This window comes from Eschrichtius robustus, chromosome 20, assembly GCF_028021215.1.
Source record: "Eschrichtius robustus isolate mEscRob2 chromosome 20, mEscRob2.pri, whole genome shotgun sequence".
Taxonomy (NCBI): domain Eukaryota; kingdom Metazoa; phylum Chordata; class Mammalia; order Artiodactyla; family Eschrichtiidae; genus Eschrichtius; species Eschrichtius robustus.
In genome coordinates this window covers 3,075,639-3,092,202 of record NC_090843.1, presented here as the reverse complement: position 1 = coordinate 3,092,202, position 16,564 = coordinate 3,075,639, and the positions used below count along the sequence as shown (strand labels likewise).

Sequence of the window (16,564 nt, the reverse complement as noted above, 5' to 3'; positions counted from 1 at the left end):
AATAAGGATAGTAGGACCCCAAGCTTACAGCATGGTGCCTGGCACACAGTAGGTCTTTAACAAGTGTTCTCTACTATTGTAGGTCCAAGAAGAGGAGAAGCAGAGGATTCAGAAGGAGAAACTGGCTTGATTTGCTTGTTCCTATCTCTATACTCCATGTGGCCACAGAAGACCAACTTTCAAACGTTCTGATGGACATAAGGCTAAAAAACTTTCTTCATTGAGTTTTCAAATTGAATTTATAGGTTATTTTAAACTGAAGACTTAATTTACTAAGCCATATTAAGACCTATAAATTTTAAGTAATTCAAGACATGGAACTAAAATTGGCCATCGGGCAAAGCTATTATGACTCAAATGCCAGAATCCCGTGAACAAACAACAAATAAAATGCTGGTGACGAAGACAGAGGTCATGCCCCCTCCGTGAGCTTTTATTAAAGTTCCTAGTAGAAAAAAAACACCACCACCTGACTTCATTTGATTTCTTTTCAATGGCAGCCACTAACTACTTTGAATATAGCCCAAAAGGACCATCCCATTTACCTATAAGTTAGAACTAGTCCTCTCTTCCAGGTTTAGAAAAAATGCAGCATCCAAAAAAGAAGCGTCACTTCACTTCTGTTCTCATGGAGGACCAAATTCATTAAATGAGTTAGAATTAACCCTTTTAATGAAATTCACTCCCCTGGGAAGGTCAACATTTCTAAAGCGCTTGTCTGCTACGTATTCGCTGTTTCATATCCTTGCCCCCCAAAACTCTATCACTGACCCAAATTAAAGAGAAACAGAAGTTTGATAGTGGTGAAGTGCCTTGGCCTATACATTCCCCTGGTTTCCAAACTTGAATGTGGATCCGAATCACCTGGAAGGTTTGTTAGCTACACTGGACTCCATCCCCACAGCTGCCGATTCAGTAGGTCTGAGATGGAGCCTGAGAATTTGCATTTTTTACAAGTTCCCAGGTGATTCTAATGCTTCTAGGGCCGGGACACACTTTGAGAACCTCTAGCCTAAATCACATAGGGCATAAGGGGCAGAGTCTAGATTAAAACCCAGGTCTGCCTGATTCTACAATACAAACCGGTTGCACGCTAAGAAATCACTTGTTATCCTTTTAAGATTTCTCTACTGCAGAGATGGAAGAGAAAAGTAGAATCTGTAGGATTTGCACGTTTTTTGAAAGAGGAATGGATCTGGAGTCGAAACCCTGGAGTCTGAGTTCCCTTGGGTGCCACGTATGGCTTCATTGACCTGAGCCTAAGCATTCCCATCACTACAGTGAGAATTCTGCTACTTTACTCTCACTCACCTCACAGAGTCGTTTTGAAGATGTGATCACTGTTGTAAAAGAATTTTCTAAGCTTTGAAGTGCTACCCACAAATGTTTGTTATTTTCATTAGGAATCAAATCAGAAAAAGAGTAAAACAAGAAAAACAAAAATATGCGAGTGAAGGATCTGGTCTTTAGTTTAAAAGCTGAGACTACGCAAAAGGAAATGCCAAGCACAACAAAGAAGTTTATTAGAACCTTCAGGAATTCAGGGATCTTTAACATGAACGCACTAACAGTCCTACGGGTAGGGCAACTGCCAAATTTTTCCAACAGTTTTTGTTTTCGACTTAAGAAGTAAACATCCTATTTCTTCAAGAGACATTTTTATGATGAATCCTGGAAAATGATTAATCATTATTTTCATGTAATTATTTTTAAATAGTAAAAATGTAATGCTAACAGCTTTCTTTCTTTGGAAGTATAGCTTTTTCTTTTTCTTTCAGAGACTACTGAAAATATTTTACTATTAAAAATACAATTTCATTATGCTGATCACTGGCTTTGTTGGATGCTCTTTCTCAAGATATAAATTTGACTTCATTTGTAATAAATGGCAGAACCAATGAAATACAGGATTTGCTACGCCATAAATAGTTAACACAGGTGACTTCATATCACTCACTGTTATTCTTAATTAATTTTAATGCAAGAGTGAAAACTAAGGCTGCTTCTACTTTCTCCGTGAAAACTTCCATTGTAAATATTTGCGTATCACGAGCAGCGACTTCTAACTAATGAAGTTAATATTCACTGGCACAAAGAAGGGGTCTATTTTATACTGAATTAATTAAAGGGAGACTTTCTACTCTAAACTAAGAACTCTGTCAAGGCCCATTGGGCTCCACTTTTATCATATTTTTCCCCTCAAACAAATGGTTTGTTTGGTATTAGCTCAATACTTGGTATTAAAGCCGACAGATTTCCATATGTCGTTAGGACCATAAAGAACGATTGTATTTTCCCCCATCAATGAATTATGACTTTCCTTAGATTGGCTATTATATTTGCCTTATGAAGTGAAGTCCTTATTGATTTATGGTGTTAAAAGTCTGTTTGTGTCGATTAACTTTTTTGTGCGTTTATTAACTTTTGATGAAAATGACAGATGCTTGTGCTGGTGCAGCTGGGGTTCTGCCTGTTAAATAGAGTACAGATATCTTCTTTTCTGTTTCTGATTTGCTTGTTTTTTATTCTTTAAATGCCTTTGATAGAGGAAGCACAACTTAATGTTTGGCGTGCAAAATAGAATACTTCAAAGAAACCAATAACCAGAGAGCAGAGAGCAGGGTTCAGAGGGAAGGGTTTGACTCTATTTTATCATTTCAATGCCTGAGCATTCCTCAGGCTTTCACTCTGAGTTGCATACAAAGGTTTCTTGAACGTTAGGTGTATAACCCAAATTACGTGTCAATCTAATTTAGCATTACTAACAATCACACAGATATGAATTTATGGGGAACTGAGGTTCTTTAGAGGGTGCGGGTTAATGGTTTAAAACACTTATTATAGAGAAAGGCTGCCTGGTCCAAAATCAGCTATGCCACTTACTAGCTGTGTGACCTTGGGAACATTTCATGGCCTCTCTGTGCTCCTGTTTTCTTATCTGTAAAAATAAAGTTTCTCGTGGGGGTGGAAGGATGAATACTTGTAAAGCACTTAGAACAATGCACAGCGTGTAGTTAGTACCATGTGTCTTTTAAATAAAAATCAGGGAGTAAACTGAAAACGTTATTTCTGCCTTGAAATGACACATGCTCCTTTGTTATTGGTAGGTGAAACATCCCATAAGTTTCTCCATGTAGTCTCGTATCATTCATGGAAGATTCAGCAGAAATATCTTCTTTCCACGACTTTGGTAACAGAACGTTTGGGATGTGAACACAAACCCTTCACAGAACGGATGAGGCCACCTATCCTTGTGACACTATCTTTGTGATACAGAGAAAACACGACGCCTTTGAAATATACCAAATCTACCCTATTAGACAGCAGCAAAGGAAGAGAAACTGAGACAGATTAAGCTGAAAGAGTTAGTCAAACATAATCTAATAAGGAAATAGAGAAAATTTATACAAGATGGTGATGATAAAGAAGCAGCTTTCGTAATATCGTTTTGGCATAGCATGTGGAGGCTATTTCCTATCTTCGTTGCTTTTTTCTATATTTTTCTCATTGTCAAGAAATTTTGCTACCGGTCAAGAAATTTCTTAATATATCTCTGGGTTTCTTTCCTCAGGTTAAAAGAGGGCTAAGTTATACTTAAGCAAAACAAACATCGTCTCTGTGGAAAAACGGTTGGTGACTTAAATACGCATACATAATTACGCGAACCAGAAGATCTGGGTTAGTGTAGAGATTTGGTTGCTATCCGTTCAGCACCACCACTCGGCCAAGTGAACTAAGATAAAGACGAGGGTATCTCAGGGAATATACATTTATTAAAATATCTAGAACACATTTATTCTCCAGTTTTCACTATTTTAAGTAGAGGTAATCAAATAGCCAAAATGCGGTTCTGCAAAGCCATTAAAAACTTAATACTTCCAGAGCTTGTTCACGTGTATTGTTCTCACTTTGTGCTGTGTTCCATTACACAAGTAGTTCTATTATAACACACATCGGAGTGAAGGAAGACTCTCTCCTACCATACAGGTAGCTGTCTGGAGACAGGAACTATGTTTCGATCATTTGTTTTATATTCTGAATGGCAGGCATCAGAGGTGGTAGGTTTGGATGGTATCAGTTTAGCTAAACTGGGACTACACGTTCCAGAATTCCATTTCCTTCACAGTTCCAGGTTAGCCTGGGCCATGGGAGACATTCTGCATGACATCTGTAAGGCGGAAGTAAACCAACAGCTGTATTCTCTTTACATCGGAAGGTCGGCACAGGGCACGAGGCACTGTGGGACTTCACACAGGTTGGCATGGATTTGCTGGCTAACGTGTTGGCACAGAGCAACAGGTGAGCCCGTGGTTCCTGCTGGGTTTCTTCCTTCAGCTTCTGCGGCACCTGGGTTACATGGCGGGGGGGGGGGCAGACTCTTCCCCTCCGGACACCCCCATGATCTCACTGGAAGCTCAAAGGCTGTGAGAGATGAACATGAGCTTCATTTCACCCTGGTGGCTTCCGGCTAATCTTTGCTGGTTCTCACCTGCTGTCCTCCTTCACCTCATGTCCACCTGTGCTGCCAGCTGCCTGCCTTGCAGCACCAGACGTGTCACCCATTATATAAGGTCTAAGATTATCATGTCATATATATATACATATATATATACCTAATAGGGTTGGTTACCAGGGTTTGAGTAGAAAAGCAGAACCACTAGAGGAATGTGTGTGTGTGTGTGTGTGTGTGTGTGTGTGTGTATATATATTCTCCTATATATATAATATAGATTTATTTTTATATATAGTATATGTATTTATATATATATATAAATAAGCACACAATATATACACATACACTATTAAGTGTTTGTTGAAGGAATGTAGAAATAAATGATGGGAATATTTTTATTTTATAGATGAGGAAACTGACCATGGAGAACTACTTACTGTCCAATAAGAATAAATATGTAACGATCCTAAGACTGAAGGCATCTGACTTTGAGCCCAGTGTTCTTTCCACCGCCATGACACCCCGTTTAGTCTATCTGGTCATCCCTTGGTACACAGAGGAGCTGCGTCTTTGCAGGTGAATCCCTGATCCCATCTCAAGCGCTCCATTCAGGTGTGAAAAAAACTATTCTGACCACGTGCTCCCTAAATAGCGTGGCACCAAGTTAATATCCACGCAGTTTAGGACAATAAAGCATGGCGAATGGACAACCTGGGAAGAAAATAGAGCCCTGATGAGCAATTATTAAGTTATTTGCGTTAGAAAGAGTTCTATGTCTTGGAAAAAGCCCACCTTGCAAGAGAATCAAACAGTCCTCTGTAAAGCAGAAAAACATCAGGAATTAGCTTCTTCTCTCTCTTCTCTGTTCTCTACATTTTCTATTAAATCCTTCTCCTTTCCCAGAATAAGTCACAGGTAATGAATGGGTAAATAGTTCAGTCTTAGAACTAGAGTTGCGTGTGATTTGGGGGAGAAGGGTAAACCCTATAAAAAGCCTTCCCAGGTGAGGTACTTCTAGGTCACACCACTTCTTTAGCCCGTGTGTCACCACCCTGCCTCAGTTCTTACACCAGCACCCTATACTCCAGCCTCACATTTTCCCAAACATGTTCGGTTCTTTGTAGATCAGGCAGGCATTCCTTTTCTCTTCAAGCTGAAACACAAGTATTACCTCCGCTGTAAAGCTTCCCTCAATTTCCCAGCAAAGTTGATTTTTCTGCCCATGTCCTTTTTGGATAGGCTTTGTCTTTCCCACTGGCAAGGAACTGATGGAGTTATCTTTATATACCCTAGTGCCCAGTGGAATGAGTATTGTGCACATACTCAGAAGAACAGAGATGCCATTTGTTCAAGTCGTGAAACCAAAGTGTAAAAGGTGACAACGTTCTGTCTCCTGAGTGGCAATGTGGTTACTGAATGCTATTATTTTGATGCCAAAAATAACCAGGTCCACGATATAGTTATCATGGTATTACTTTGTGCATAATTAATACAGTCACTTTTTTCCCACGCAAGATTCCACGCACAACTGGAGAAACAGTGTCCCTCCTTTATGCCAGCAAAGAACAGGAATGAGGTGACACAAACGTTCAGGGAAAGCACACACAAAATATTCTGCCTACAGTAATATAAGGCATGGAAACACGGTCCTGACTCCTGCTGTGAACATAAATCACAGTATATTTTACTTCTGTTAGGTTTTGTTTGGGTCTGCTTGTTTATGATTTCGCTTCGTTCAGTTTTGTTTCTCTGAATGTTTCTTTAGCTTTTAAACTCCTGGTGTAAATGGCGTAATCTTATCTCCAACTCAATACTGTTATCTGGTACAGCTAAATAAAAATTTAGTCTTAAGGAAATGAAACCGCCTTCCATTCTTACAAAGCCTAAATTTAAATATGTGTAACTCATAAGTCTCAATTTGCTCAAATTAGCCACACTACTTTCTCCTTGAGTGTTCTCTAACCACCCACAAGTTGACTCAATTCTGACCTGAACCAAAGGAGCAAGCTTCTGGATGTGACAATCCTGGCACATTAGCTCACAGCCTCTAAGACTCTGGCACCTTCTCAAATTTTAGTTGCAAGTCCAGGGAAGGATTTTATTATGCCATCTATAAATAGAACTCAGTAGTACATGACAAGAACACTAAAAGGTCAGTTAATAACCTCATAGTTCATCAGGATGGCTGGGTGCGTCTTTCAGGTAAGTGCAAGTTGGTGAGTCTCATTAAGCTCTTGTTCAGCAGACTCAAGGCAGTGGCTCCCACATAGAAGAACCCTGAATCAGAGATCTACTAGAATTTTTGTGGTCCAGCCCTTATGCCAGGTGCCTTGTTTCTTGAGGCTACTTTGGCTTATTTTCCCGAAGTAGAGACAGAATGTCCTGAATGACTATTGTTCGGGACGGTCTCACATGAGATAAGTACATAGTTGTGAGAAGACTGCCAAGTCTGTGGGTGAGTAGCTATTTGGGTGGAGTGGAGGCGGGCAGAGCCCCTTAACTAATCAAGTACTAACCTAACCCATGTATTTAACCTCACAAAAATCCTCCTTTAACAGTGCTTCTCAAAATTGTCCATTAAAAAATCTGAAAAAACAAAAGAGAAATGAGTATATTACCGTTATCCCTACCCAAAATCCTAGGAGATCTGAGCATATGACACATCGGACTGAGCCCAAGCTCAAAATATTCCAGTCTTATGATTTTTCTTTAAAATATATACTGCATTACAAAAATAATTACTTAACCTGCTTATCACTTAAATGACTTAGTTCGTCTATTCTCCAACCAAACTGTTGAGTTAAATTAACGCTTCAAAAAGATACACCATGTTTTACCTTGTGGCTTCTCAAAGCTCCTACCATGTTGCTACTACTGTGAACATAGTCATTGGGGGGCAGGCCTCATACATATGAAAAATAAACTACACATACTCAGCCATAAAAAAGAAAGAAATCATGCCGTTCGCAGCAACATGGATGGACCTAGAGATTATCATACTAAGTGAAGTAACTCAGACAGAGAAAGACAAATACCATATGATATCACTTATATGTGGAATCTAATTTTAAAAATGACATAAATGAACTTATTTACAAAACAGAAACAGACTTATAGATATAGAAAACAGATTTATGGTTACCAAAGGGGAAATGTAGGGGGGAGGGATAAATCAGGAGCCTGGGATTAACATACACACACTACTATACATAACATAGATAACCAACAAGGACCCCCTGTATAGCATAGGGAACTCTACTCAATATACTGTGACAACCTATATGAGAAAAGAATCTGAAAAAGAATGAATATATGTATATGTATGACTGAATAACTTTGCTGCACACCTGAAACTAACACAACGTTGTAAATCAACTATACGCCAATAAAATTTAAAAAAAAAGAAAATATATAAACTACACAAAAATCTAGGAGAGAATATATAGTAGCTGAAATATATGGTACAGAAAGTGAAGTTAAGAGACAAAGCCATTAGAAGGCTGGACTGTGGTGTCTTTTTCTTTGCCTGAATTAAAAGAAATCATTTTCTCTTTGTCCAGGTTGCCTTATTAAAAAATTGTAGCACTGAAAATGCTGTATTAAATTACTGGATGCTTCGATACAAAAATGATGGTATTTTTAGGCATCTCCACCTTATGGAATCTTAAATGTATATAATGAGTAAAATATAGTTAATTTCTTTTACAGAAACTGAAGCTTCAAGCTTAGAATGTCTAATAATGGTAGGGCAAAATACAATCGTGCTGAAGATGCCCTGTGTTCCTGGGATGGGTTATTTTATGTATCAGTTTGGCCAGGCCATGGTGCCCGGTTGTTTGGTCAAACGCCATTCTGGATGTTGTTGTGAAGACGTTTGTTAGATGTGATGAACATTTATGATCTGGAGATTTTAAGTAAAGTATTGATAGATGACCCTCCGTGGTGAGGGTGGGCCTCATCCAACAGGTGGAGGGATTAGGAGCAAAGTCTGAGGTTTCCCAAAGAAGCGAGAAGAAGCAGTTCTGCCTCAAGGCTGCAGCATACCTGAGTTTCCCGCCTGCTGGCCTACCCTGCAAATTTTGCAAATTCTGGACGCAAGGCTGCAATATTAACTCTTAATTTCCAGATTGCCAGCCTACCCTACAGATTTCAGACTTGCCAGCCCTCACAAACATATGACCCATTCCTTATGTTGAATCTCTTTCTACCTCTCCTTCTCTCTCTATATATGTATCCTATTGGTTCTATTTCTCTGGATAACCCTGATACAGTTACCAATAAACAACTGGTAAAGAAAACAATAATTCTAAGGGAACTGTCAGAGTAAGCTTCTGGCAACAAAAAATCTCGTAAAAGAGTTCATAGTAAAAACAATATTTCAGTGCCTGAAAGTTCTGAATTCCAAAAGCACACCCAGGACAAGAGCAACATGCCACAAATTTGTCTATCGATCACCTTATTGCTTTCGTGAAAAAAAGTTCAATTCGTTGGTGTGCTCATCATATCTCATGTTATCACGGTACTAGGTCATTGAATTGCCCTTAATTATTTACAGATCTGCCTTTTTCTGCCAGACCGAGGGCAAGGACCAGGTCTTTGTCATCTTGGTACCAGACCCAATAAATGATTATTGATTGCATTGGAACATGGTTCTAATTTAAAATGGAGTATAATGAAAAATGAAAATTCATTGTGATGAAATATGTTTTTGTCATGTGTGCTGGAACATACTTTTTTCTTTAAGTACAGAAAGGATAACTGAATGCTTCTTTTTGAGTTAAAAGAATAAATCTTATGGAACATAATCTAAAGCCATGCAACCGTTCGAAGTCTTTAAAACTATACTCATATTTTACATAAAATCAGAACTTGAGGTGATACTTCTGGACATTGTTAAGGTAAAAATCACCTTCTTTATGTGGAACTGTTGGGTAAATCTATTTTGGGGCTGTTTCTTAGATGATTGACTTTTTTCAGTTTTCCTTTGCATCTGTGGACAGTTTCAGGTCTACTTTTGAAAGACAGTGAATGTGGAGCCAATGTAACTAGAAAACATTTTAAAAGTAGAAGCCTCTTTAAAATGCTATACACATTGTGCATCTGAATCCTTGATTTTAGAGTAGAAAACCCTGGAGGGACAGGAAGGGAAAAAAATCGATCCCACCTTTTTCACTGAAGAGCAGCTATAAGAAAAAATAAAGTCATCCACCGCTTATGTGTAAATAACTACAAAGTCCAGGGTATGTATGGCCTAAAAATGATGAGAAAAAGAATCCTCCTCCAAGTCCGCTGAGGCTGGCCAGCTAAGAAAGCAGGATGCAAATGTCCCTGCAGAGGGATCCTCCAGTACAATCATTACAGGGTGTAGACAAGCCATTTTTTTTCCTGAAGCTGAGCTCTTGGGCCTAGAAACTGTAACGGAAAACAACCGATCTGAGTTTATTTCCACATTCATCGATGCTACCTGCTGAATGCTTGTATCCTCCCCAAATTCATCTGTTGAAATCCTAACCCCCCAGTGTGATGGATTTAGGAGGTGGGGCCTTTGGAAGGTGATTAGGTCATGAGGGTGGAGCCCTCGGAGATCCCAGAGAGCTCTCTCGCCTCTTCTGCCATATGAGGACACAGTGAGAAGACAGCCCTGTATGAACCAGGAAATGGGTCTCACCAGATACCAAATGTTCCAGCACCTCGATCTTAGACTTCCAGCCTCCAGAACTGTGAGAAATAAATGTCTGTGTTTAAACCACCCAGTCTGTAGTGTTTCTGCATAGCAGCCCTGATAGACTAAGACCATACGCATCTCAGAAGGACTGTTTGTTTCGAGTCCTTACTCCCACGGTTTCCAACAAAGTGACCATTTGAAGATGCTAAGACCCGGCGGGTGACTTTTCGGTCATTACTTGCTAAAATCTGGGAGGGGGTACATCCTAATCAGAAGAGAGGCATTTGGAGAAAGCCTTCTAATGGTGTATACCACCCAAGAAATCTACATTTGCTTTGTCTGTCGGCAACAGCTGGCATGAGTTTCTGTGTTGATGAGATTGGTGTGTTCCTTACAAGTCTCATTTGGTGAGTAGCAGGTCATTAACTCAGCACAGCCTTGGTGTTCAGATACCTTTTTCTTTTTCCATCCGTCAAGCTGGAGGAGCCAGGTCTTCATTTACCCTCATTTCCCACTTCTGTCTTTTGTTTATCACCATCACCTGCCTGCCATACACAATATTTCTCCTCTCTTAACTATTCAAATCTATACCTACCCTGGTCTTTTCCAACATCTCAAAAAAACATCTCAGACGTATTTAGCTTGCAGAATCCTCTCCATCTTGGAAAAAAATCCTGGCACAAAGATGACCTCATCCACTACTACTCTTCCCACTGTAACTTGCTTCAGCCACACTGGGCTCCTTGTGGTTTCTCGAATATGCCCAGCACGTCAGAGCTTTCTTTGCACTGGCTGTTTCTGTTCCAAGGTATCCACCTTGCCCAATTCCTCACCACCTCCAGGACTTGGACCAAATTTCACCTACTTAGTGAAGCTCTCTCTGACCATCCTATTTAAACATGTAAACCTGTGTCAAGCGGCTTTGGCGATGGTCCCCAGTGATCCTTGCCTCCTGGGGTTCATACGTTTGTGAAATTCCCTCTCCTTGAGGGCTGGCTGGAACAAGTGACTCATTTCTAATCAACAGAATATGGCCAAACTGAGGCGATGTCATGTCCCAGATCAGGCTAGAGAAAGACTCTGCCCTCTGTCTTGCCTGTTTGCTCACTGGAGCTAATGGAAACCAGCTGCCATGTTGGGCGCTGTTTTATGGACAGGCCCAAGTGGCAAGGAACTGAAGGACGTCTCTAGCCAACAACTAGTAGAGACTGAGCCCCCCATCCAACTGCCCCAGAGGAGCCAAATCCTGCCAAGTACCATGTGATTAAGCTTGGAAGAGAATCCTCCCCCGGGCGAGGCTTGAGATGCCTGTGGTCCCACTGGACTCTGTGTCTGCAGCCTGACAGACCATGCTCCAGGGGACCCGGATAAGCCTGGCTTCCCGACCAACACAAACTCGGAGATAACAGATGTTTGTTGTTCTAAAATAGCTCATACAATATTCTCACTCCTCCCCCTCCCACACCTAATTTCTTCCCCTATTGTTTTCCTCCATAAAGACTTATCACCTTTGACGTGCAATTTGTTTTACTTATTGATAGTCTCCGTCAACATCTACTAAAATCCAAGATTCATGAAGGCAGGGACTTTTGTCTTTTTCTTTTCATCAGTATATTTTGATGTCTAATTAGTGCCTGGCACACAGTAGTTAATCAATAAATATGTTAAATAGACGAAGTGTTGTATCACTCAATGACAAATTATCTGTTTTTCCTCCTTCACTAACGTTAAGTTCCTAAGGAAAATGGTTTCATTGCAATAAATCATCTCCCACTGAACCCTCCTTCTTTAGGACTTTTTTATATTTAATAAATATTTGTTGAGAGGATCATCAGTGAATAAATTAGAGAAAAGTGGATTTTTTCGCTAAGTGCAATAACAATCAAATCAGGGAAATGACCAGATGACCCATTAACTCCATGTTAGTGTCTTACAGAGGTCAAGGGCTTGAGACTATGGTGGCGGGGGAAAAAAAAAAAAAAGAATCCGAATTCTAGAGTTTCTTTTTTCACAGACAAAATGTAGGTCGTTGCCTTAAGAACATTAACTTAGTTCTTTCCCATTATTCAAAACAATGGTACTAGCAGGAAAAACAAAGAGCAAAATGTCCTCCATTCTGGAAGAACTGCTTTTATCAATGTGACATAAATGCCTAGGAAAGAAGAGCAGTGTCAGTCATCACCTTATAAAAAGAATCAGGGTAGCTTCTTCAGGGTTAAGTTTTCCGCTACCGTAGAGTGATGGAGCCGTGATGATAGGTATCCCATCGGTTTGTTGAAACCGCTATCTGTGGAGAAAACATCACTCGTCGGTTCAAGAGAGAGGGTATTGGTCACCCGTCTGTGTTCTCAGCCACGTCCTCGGACAAAGATCATATGTGTGAGACCTTCTGGGGACATCTCCCTTTTGCTGTTTGTATCAAGCCTAATAACTCTTAGTATCATAATGTTAGAAAAGGTGGGATATCATCTGGTAATGAGAAGCACATGCATTGTGGAATTCACACAAGACTGAGTTTGAAGCTTAGACCTGAAGCAGTTACGTGACTTTCCCAGATAACACAGCCAGAAAGTGGAAAACCTAATCTTCATCTATAAAATGAATATAATAGCTCCTTTCAAACTTGTAGTGAAGACCCAATGAATAGCGTATTTAATCATCCAGAACATAGTAAGCACATAAATGCTTACTTCCCCAAGCTACCATAGAAATATTTATAGTCTATGTGATGCCTGAAATAATGACATTTTCCATCCACTGTTCCTAAAGTTAGATTTGAGGCCACTTTTCCTAGAACAAGGAAGTAACTGAAGGATAAATTCACAGGGGACAAAAGCTAAACAGTTTGTTAAATGATGGGTTTTACGAATTCAAAAAAGAAATGATTCAACCAAATCCTTGGGTGGTCTTGGTTATAAATATTTATTCCAAATACCCTTTATATATCTGTTGTTTTTCCAAAAACTCTACCTTATGCTATTTTCTAACTTTCAACTCATTTATATCCAAGTCTTGACGTGGACTCACCATTCACATGCACAATGGAAAAAACAGATTTTTCAGTGTCCTTTAAAACTCTTGTTCTTTTGCAAATAAAAATGCACTTATTTAGGAAAATGCATTAGAATAGCATCGTGAGTGCCCCTTCCACTTCAGTCTTTTCTTCCAGTTTCAAATGTTGTCATGGTCTTGTTTTGCATGGGATTAATGCCTCGATTTTATCACAGTGCTCATGTTCTAAAAATAAACTTAAGCAGGAATTACGTCTATCAGTTACTCTGGTTCTCTCACTGTCTGTCTCTGTCTCTGTTTCTCTCTCTCTCTCCCTCTTTCCCTCTCTCTGCTGATTTGAATTGAATTGAACTCTGGACCCTGTTCACCTTTAAGCTTATTTTTGGCTTAATTTCAGGAACTCTTAAATGGCATTCCACAAAATAGCTGTGGCTTAGGCATTTCAAGTCACTTTGTTGGTTAAAATCTGACTTACAGAGTGGTTGGTCTACCGTTTCCAAAGTAAAGTGGCAAAGGTACATTAATATATTGTTTTCTTCTTAAGAGAGTGGTTGGTCTACAGTTTCCAAAGTAAAGTGGCAAAGGTACGTTAATATATTGTTTTCTTCTTAAGGGTCTGTCTCTTGTAGCTGTAAGGGTAGTGTTTAGCACAAATACTCCAGTCTTATTTCCCTAATGACCTTTCAGTTCCTATGACTGTATAAGAGTATAATGCAAATGACCAAAATCCATCAGCTTTATAAGAAAAGTTCTTGTTTACCACCTATATCCAGCAACAAGGGAGACAATTTGATTTTATATGCTAAAGAATTCATGGTGTCCAGAGAGCAAGAATTGATAAATCTATAATTTTCTGAATAGATACTCAAAGGCAAAAGTTCTAAGATTTTAATGGACAAGAAAAAAGCCTTAGAGAAATTACAATGAACACAACAGGAGAAAATTCTCTACTTCGAATCTATGTTAAAATAAGTCTATATATGTCCCTCCCAATCTCCCAATTCATCCCACAGATACACTAATATGTATAAAATAGGTAACTAATAAGAACCTGCTGCATAAAAATAAATAAATAAGTCCAGAAAAATGGATGTTTTTATTTTCTCTCATATAACTATATATAATTCTTAGAAAAAATTAACCTAATTTTCTTGAAGTTTTTTTAGGGGATGTTTAAACACACATTCCAAAGCTTGAAGCCATATATTCATAAATGTATGCATATCTACAGATGCCATGATTTGCTTTTGATAGAAGTTATAGAATACTCCATCTGGTATTAAATATGGGATAGAAGGAAGTCACTTTTAGACACCTACATCTACAGTGGCACATAAGCTGTCTTCAGTCAACTCTCTCAAGACCAATTTGAAACTGTTTTTGACCAAAGTTTCAAAAGAACTCAAGGAAAATGACACACAGACTCCTACTTAAAGCCCTTGCATAGGAAACTACATTCTCTTAACTGCATTTAATTCAACACTAATATTTACATTGCTGGATACAAAGCATTGCTGCTTCCTAATCAAAGAGGCCAGCGTGAGCAAAACATAGGCTGGATGACTTTGAATAATGACAATAATAGAGCAATGCTTACCTGGGTTCACTGTCTCCATAGAGGATCTACGAGCTGGGTGCCACGGCTGGGCAATGGTAAAAATGTTCTTTAGTTAATAATACAGGAAGAAAAAGCTCCAGACACCAAGAACCTGGGTTAACCATTGACACTGGTTGGTTCCTACAGCTCCACCCTGGGAATCTACATAGGCAGCCCTTGGCATCTTATAAAGCAGGCAATAGCCGGTCAGCTGAGCACCTCTGTACCACAGGAGAAAGGACGGGGAGAAGGTCACCCAAGCACACCCTGACTCACTTTTCACTCGGGCTGGGATACAAAGGAGGAAGATTTCCTGGGCCAGGAATATGTTCAACTATGCCTGTAAGTGACTCAAATATTTACCAACAGGGTTATTGGGAGCTAAGTTTTCAGACTTGGTCTGAGCAATGCAAAGAAGCTCTTTTCACCAGAGTTCTTTGTGTACACCTTAGCAGGTCAGGGTTGAGATGGGATGCCAATGAAAACTGAGACAAGACAACCAGAAACAGCTAAGCAGCCACTCATCCCTTTATTCAACATGCCTTTAATGATCATTTACCCCATGCAGCGCAGTTCCAAAGAACCGGCATCCACAGTTGAATAAACCTTGGTAAACAGAAGACAGAGATGGAGGCTAAAGGTCTGCCCCACACGCACCAACCTCAAGAATCAGAGTTTAAGACAGAGATGATGAATAAACCACAGGCTGTTGTCCGGATCCAGAACGTACAATCTGACAGTTCCTCTGCCCCAGCAATTAGTCCTCAGGGATGAAACAAAATGTTGAGGTGCTCATGGGGTCAAGCTGGCTGACCAGGAGTCACAAAATTGATTAATAAGTGAAGAGGTGGTAGAGTCTAGAGTAAGCTCCCAAACATGTGAAAGGCAGCCACAAGAAACTAAAGAAATAACAACCCAAGCTCTTCAGAACCTGGGGCAGCTGTATCCAGGAGATTGCAAAAGGAGTTCTGTGCTGGCAAAGGAATTAGCATTTTTCTTTACTCCAAAGAGCGTTGGTAGCATGGGGATCTGGGAGGGCCCATCTCGTTTGGTTCACCCTCCAAATTTAAGGGGCCATGTCTAGGTTCTGACCGTAGTTGCTGTTTGGGGGTTGTTTGGTTTTGTTTGCATTTTTAAAAGCATGAACTCTTTATTTTTTTTAACATCTTTATTGGAGTATAATTGCTTTACAACGTTGTGTTAGTTTCTGCTTTATAACAAAGTGAATCAGCTATACATACACATATATCCCCATATCCCCTCCCTCTTGCAGCTCCCTCCCACCCTCCCTACCTCACCCCTCTAGGGGGTCACAAAGCACCGAGCTGATCTCCCTGTGCTATGCAGCTGTAAAAGCATGAACCCTTGAGGAAGCAATAGTGGATTTCAATGTTGGTGCTGTCACTTACTGGCTTTGTGACACTGGGAGCTGCTTAATCTCTCTGTATCCCAGTTTCCTCATCTGTAAAATGGGAATAATAATCATAACAACAACAGCTCCTATTCAGGCTGATACTCAGTGTTCCAAACCTGTTAGCTATCAATCAGGTTTTGACATTCTCATAGGAGCACGTGATTTGCAACCTGTTACACAGTAACCGGTAGAAGAGCTTGAACCCTCCAAGGGACGTATCTTTTAAATCACCCATAAATGTCAGGGAAGCAGTGGACCCAGAGGTCAACTTTTCTGCCAAGAAATCTGAAGACTGGAGAAATGTCTACATTTCCATACAGATCGAGGCCACTTTCGTGGTGGTGTATGCATAACAAGGCCGACGTGATCGCTTAGTGAGTATTATCAGTTACCCTGCTCTGTTCCCGGCTTTTGGAAAGCTAA

At 39.9% G+C, this 16,564-nt stretch overlaps 1 protein-coding gene across 6 annotated transcripts in view; it reads right to left on the bottom strand.

Annotated features, from left to right (window-relative positions):
- Nucleotides 1-14,774, bottom strand: part of KCNJ16 (potassium inwardly rectifying channel subfamily J member 16) — a 53,737-nt gene extending 38,963 nt beyond the window's left edge. For 4 of the 6 annotated variants that reach the window (XM_068530929.1, XM_068530931.1, XM_068530925.1 and 1 more), the window contains exons 1-2: nt 14,728-14,774; nt 12,301-12,405 (exon numbers count right to left, since the gene is read on the bottom strand). The gene's annotated coding sequence lies outside the window, so the exon portion shown is untranslated. The remainder of the gene's footprint in view (nt 1-12,300; nt 12,406-14,727) is intronic. The other 2 variants (XM_068530928.1, XM_068530927.1) reach the window with 2 other exon arrangements.
- Between the last annotated feature and the right edge of the window lie 1,790 nt (nt 14,775-16,564).